The sequence below is a fragment of the Achroia grisella genome, unplaced genomic scaffold (genome assembly GCF_030625045.1).
Source record: "Achroia grisella isolate CSIRO2021 unplaced genomic scaffold, CSIRO_AGI_Agris_v1 utg4142, whole genome shotgun sequence".
Lineage (NCBI taxonomy): Eukaryota > Metazoa > Arthropoda > Insecta > Lepidoptera > Pyralidae > Achroia > Achroia grisella.
Window position 1 is genome coordinate 668,766 of NW_026712849.1, and position 6,258 is coordinate 675,023.

Sequence of the window (6,258 nt, forward strand, 5' to 3'; positions counted from 1 at the left end):
TTTAACGAGTATATTGAATTTGGTTAAATATTACTTCTGTTTCCATTTTGCAATACATACATACCATCATCATCATCGCAGCCCGGAAGACGTCCACTGCTGGACATAGGTCTCCTCCAAAGATCTCCACGATGATCGGTCGTGCACTGCTCGCATCAAATGCTTTCCAGCGATCTTGACCAGATCGTCAGTCCACCTTGCTGGAGGCCTTCCCACGCTGCGTCTTCCGGTCCGCGGTCGCCACTAGAGGACTTTATTGCCCCAACGGCCATTTGTCCTAAGAGCTGTATATAGCTCGTAGGACAGATGGCCGTTGGGGCCTACCTACCTATATCTGTAATAAACTAGTAAATTCTAAATATATATGTCAGGTATATAGAAGGTACTGCATTGCAGTTTTATGACAATATACTATATAATATACAACATATATCACCAATACGCATAGAGACACGAAACAAACGGTTGCTAGGAAGGAAGGGCGGGCGGCCCTCTGTCCGGTGACTTCCGCCGGATACCGTCGTATGGCCAGCCCACATCCTACCCACCCCCTCACCCTTACTTCACATTTTTCGTCAACTGACCTCTACGATGTTTACTTTCATGTAGCTCAAGTATTACGGTCGATGTATTTTCAATAAATTTAAATAATAGAAGAAATTATTAGTATAGTTAAACTGGTTTTAAACTGTTTACACGAAGATAACGTGTTTTTTCCTAATTGTACATATAAATTTTGTATCTGGCTAATCAGTTTTTTTTATAACACAGCGCACAAATGGGCATGCGGCTCACCTGTTTCTTACTACATGCATATGAATATAAATAAAAGACAGACAAAAATTGTAAGAAATGTATATGTACCGTACACATTTTTTATAATTTTTGTCTGTGTGTCTGTTTGTTCCGGCTAATCTCTGAAATGGCCGTGCCGATTTTGACGAGACTTTCTTTGGCAGGTAGCTGATGTAATAAGGAGTAGCATAGGCCACTTTTTCTAGAAACATAAAGTTAAATTCGACGCGGACGAAATCGCGGGCATAGCTAGTATATTATATATCTCCCATTGATGGGATAATAGACTTATCGTTGCGGGTAAAAATCATATATATATAAAAAAAAAAAATAATAGATAATAATGTTTCCGTATATCAAACTATATATATATATATCTATATATATATATATATATGTTCACATAAACAGACGCCATGCCGGTGAAACTAATCGAGTTTTCAGTTCAAGTTATTCTATGTGAAGGCTCCGACTCCGCTTTATAACTTGCATGCCCGTTAATTATGTAAATTTAGTTATTGGATTGTGAACGTAATATAAATACTCCTGGTATATGTCTTTATATATATAGAATATATAGAATATATAATCTATACATTATTTAAATTATTAAACGGGTCTTATACGACATGCATATAAATATAAATAATGGTCACGAGCTGACTGAGTCAGTCAGCTCGTGACCACGGCTATCTGCAACCTAGTCGAAACGTCGAGAGAGGTAAATACCTTTATTTGCCATAAAATTATTCGTGTTAAGACCCGGTTAATAATTTAAATAATGTATATTAAACACGAAAGTTTAAAATTAACTATATAATCTATACATATAAATAAAATTGAAGTGTCTCTTTGTAATATTGAAATAACCATTTTAGGTATACTACATGCATATAAATATAAATACTGTACATACAACAAAAACGGTTTGTTACGGGTAATCTCTGAAATGGCTGGACCGATTTTAACGAGACTTTTTTTGTAAGGGGTTGAGAGGGAAAATGAAAGATTATATTTAAATATCGTAATTTTCAAAGCTAGAAGTTTGGAACTTATATTTTAGGCTATTCATTAATTATAAATAAATAAAAAAGGGTTGTAAGGGCTTGAAAGGGGAGGTAAAAGATTGTATGAAAGTATCGTCATTTCTAAAGGTAGAAGTTTGAAGCTTATTCTTTAGGTTGTTGATTAAATATAAATAAATATGGCTTCCAAAGTTTGTAAAAATTATACCCTTAAGGGAGTAAAATAAAATAGAGAATGAAAGTTTGTATGGAAAATCATCATTTTGAGGCTAGAATTTTAAGATTATTGAATATATTTTCTTTATTTGGTCAAGGTCACCAATACGTAGACGAAGTCGCGGACAAAGCTAGTCATATATAAATAAATGAATAAGAGTTTCGTTTCATGTCAGTTCTTAACTCGAAACCACTCCAAACCAACAGTATTTAAATAATAATATTATTATTATTATTATTATTATTATTATAATAATAATCTCAGGACAATTCACACAGCACCATCTAGACCCAAGTTAAGCTAGCTAAAGCTTGTGTTATGGGTACTAGACAACTGATACAATTACATAGATATACTTTTTTTTCGTAAATACATACATATTATACATAGAAAATACCCAGACCGATACAAACAATCACACTCGTGAATACAAATGTTTGTGCCGTGCGAGGAATCGAACCCGCGACCATCGGTTGTAAAGCGGTATGCTAGACCGCTAGACCACCGAGGTCGTCAAATATAATAACTCTAGACAATTCACACAACGCCATCTACTCCCAAGCCAAGCAAAACTTATGTTATGGGTACTAACCGGATACCAGCTCGGTCCTTTTGACTCGGTTCAGGGACTAGGAATTGTCGATGATCCCAATCTCTCTGACGGTATCGAGCCACTTAGTTCGAGGCGAGACTTCGGTTTGTTTTGTGTGTTCTACCGATTATACAACGGACTGTGGTCTGAGGAATTGTTCGACATGATGCCTACGGCCATCTTATACCATCGCACCGCTCGCCATCGACAGGGAATTCATTCCCACACGCTGGAACCTAAGTGGTCTCGGACAGTGCGGTTTCAGAGGAGCTTCCTCCCGCGTACACTTAGATTGTGGAATGAACTACCTGCCGAGGTTTTCTCACGAGACTATAGCATGGGGGTTTTCAAGAAGGGTATTGAGGGTCGGCACGTGACACCCGTATTTCAGGCGACCATAGGCTACGGTAACCATTTACCATCAGATGGGCCGTATGCTTGTTTATACTATGATGGCATAGTAGTATAAAAAAACCTAGATACCTGTTATTAATACATACTTATTTTTTTTATAAATACATACATAATATACATAGAAAATACTCAAACAATCATACTCATGAATCAAATGTTTATACCGTGCGAGGAATCGAACCTGCGACCATCGGAGGAAAAGCGGTGTGCTAAACCACTAGACCGCCGAGGCCGTCTTTACCGAATTGACATATGTAGATAGTAAATTAGTTCCAACCTTACCTAGCGTTGTGTATGTTTGTGGATCCAGTACAGTAAATGCGCTAACTAACTTCCGTACATAGCTGCGGTCTCAGATATTCTATATATATATATATACTAGCTGTACCCGCGACTTCGTCCGCGTAAAATTTAACTTTATTATTCCAAAATAAAACTAGCCTAAGTTACTAATTACATCAGCTACCTGCCAATAAAAGTCCCGTCAAAATCGGTCCAGCCATTTCAGAGACTATCCAGATCACACAGACAGACAGACAAAAATTTTAGAAAATGTTATTTTGGTATGTACCGTATTTATATTCATATGCATGTAGTAAAAATCGGTTATATCAATATTACAAACAGACACTCCAATTTTATTTATATGTGTAGATGTATGTATATATGTGTATCTACAGCCCGGATTTGTATTGAACTACCCGGCTGATAACTTCTCTAATTATACGCAACTAGTAATTCAGAGGCTTAAGTTTAACTTGGGATCAACTAGTTAAATTATATATAGTTGGTTCATAGTTAAACTTCATATTACATATATTGCTATATCCTCGCTGATGTTATGATGAAATTGTTTGTCTGTCTGTTAGTTATCTTTTAAGGACAAAACCCAAAACATTAATGAAACTAATATAAAAGCTGAATAGTAAAAAATTGTTTAATGCAAAATTATCTAATCTATTATTTATTCAAATAAACTTAATTTAAACACTTTTGAATAGTCATAACATTTTTTTTTATCTACCGCTCGTTCGGAAAGCTGTCTCATCACCAGAAGTACGAGCAAGAAACTTGTGTGTTGCTCTTTTAAATAATCCTTGTAAGTTTACATTTACAAGTCGAAACGTGTGAATACAAACTACCAACTAGCACTAAATTATTTGGGTCAAATATAAATATACAATAAGATTAAATCAGTCGTAGTGATAAGAGCAGACCAGTCCCTACAAGCAGCACTCGTTCACGAGTGTGACGGATGAGCCAGCCATCACTGTGCTTGACCATATTTTAGAAAATTCGAAAGTAAATCTGTCTGACGCGCTTTTACGCCAAAACTACTGAACTGATTTAAATTAAATTTGTTTAACAGATAGTCTAGACCCTGAGAAAGGACATAGGCTACTTTTTAATGTGCAAAAAGGATTCTAAGGTATTGAAGGTCGTAGTAATAAGAGCAGACCTAATACATGTTGACAAAAAACCTATACTAATATGACAGATAAAATTGATTAGATAAGAATTAGAAGAACTGACAAGAAACTCAGCTCTTATTCTTTTCAAATGAGTTTGTACTTATTTGACGACGGTATGTTTAAAGTTGCATATTTTACCTATTTTACGTTGCATGGAAATATTATCTTTTAAATAAGTACAAACTCATTTGAAAAGAATAAGAGCTGAGTTTCTTTTCAGTTCTTCTCAGCTTGTAACCACTCCTGACGGTAGATATAACATAACATAAGAGTCTGTAATAGACCTATATGAATATTTTGATTAGATTTGATTTGATATCTTCTATTTGCATTATTTGGAATATTCTACTGACTTTTGATTATTGGTGGCATTTATAAGGTTAATAATCTTCACTGACGGCCTCGGTAGTCTAGCGCCTTACTACGGTCTACAGATCGATTCCTGGCACGGTGCAATTATTTCTATTCATGAAAATGATTATTTGTATCGGTCTAGGTGTTTTCTATTTATATGTATGTATTTACAATTTTTTTTTTATGTGTATTGATTTAGTTGTGTAGTACAAGCTCAGCTTGGGACTTGACAGCACTGTATGAATTGTCCAGGGTTATGATATTATTATTATTAAATGTCTGAGTAACAACAGAACGTGTAACAAGTAAAACATCAACATGATTTGAAAAGAATACGCGCTGAGTTTCTTATCAGTTCTTCTCGTCTTGAAATCACTTCGAACTGACGGTAGATTTGACATGTTATAAGAGTCTGTAATAGACCTACATGAATAAAGATATTTGAATTCGAGTCAAGCCTTTTCTCAGGTCAAATTCTCTGTTCCAATTCTCCTTTAGTGCTTATAGTGATGCGTATAACATTATCGAGTATCGATAAAGCTTTGTCCACGGCACGCCCGTGTCTACAGCGAGTTTCATCGATAAAAAGATTACGCTTTTGCGTATACGATTCGTGCGTGATGTGAATGCTAATGCGTACTCCCCTTTTCTAATAGATTTTAATCGGCCGCGGCCAGTGACGTTCCGTTTGTCTGGTATTTTTTTCCGCTACTGTTTTCGTTGATTACTGGCCGGGTTTGTGGTGAGAGAAATTCTCGCGGACACATATTCATCCATTTATTTACATCGGATTACATCCATATTGTGTTAGTAAAAACTTATAAAACTATGTTAGTCTTATAATTTTAGATTTTTAATTCATATATCTGTATTAAAATTTCAATAGGTCGTAATTACAGTCATTTTAGCTACAACTGCTATGATTAAAAGTAAACTAAATGCAAAGTAAACATTCGGTAGATGGTAGGTTTTGTCAGATATATTTACCTACTGTTATCTTTGTTCCTTGTCACCACCAAAACCTGCATAACCTGCAATAATCTTCTCTATACTGACCGTATCAGCAAGTTCACGTAAACATTTTCCGAAAGTATTTTTTGTTTAATCAAATACTTACAAATACGTAAGTCACTTGTATTTTCTATTTATTATATAGTACACTCTGTTAATCCGATTTCGTCTGCCCAATCTTTCACCCCCTATTTCACCCTATTAAAGATTATTTTTTGAAATACAAGATACACTATGTCAATTTTCTTAATACGGTCTGTATTAAGAAAATGGACATAGTCCTCTCGTCATGTCTTTCAGCAAGATCAGTCCAGCTATTTATTTGTGCTGTACATACAGGAATAAATTGACTAACAAATATGCCTTCGCATTTATAAT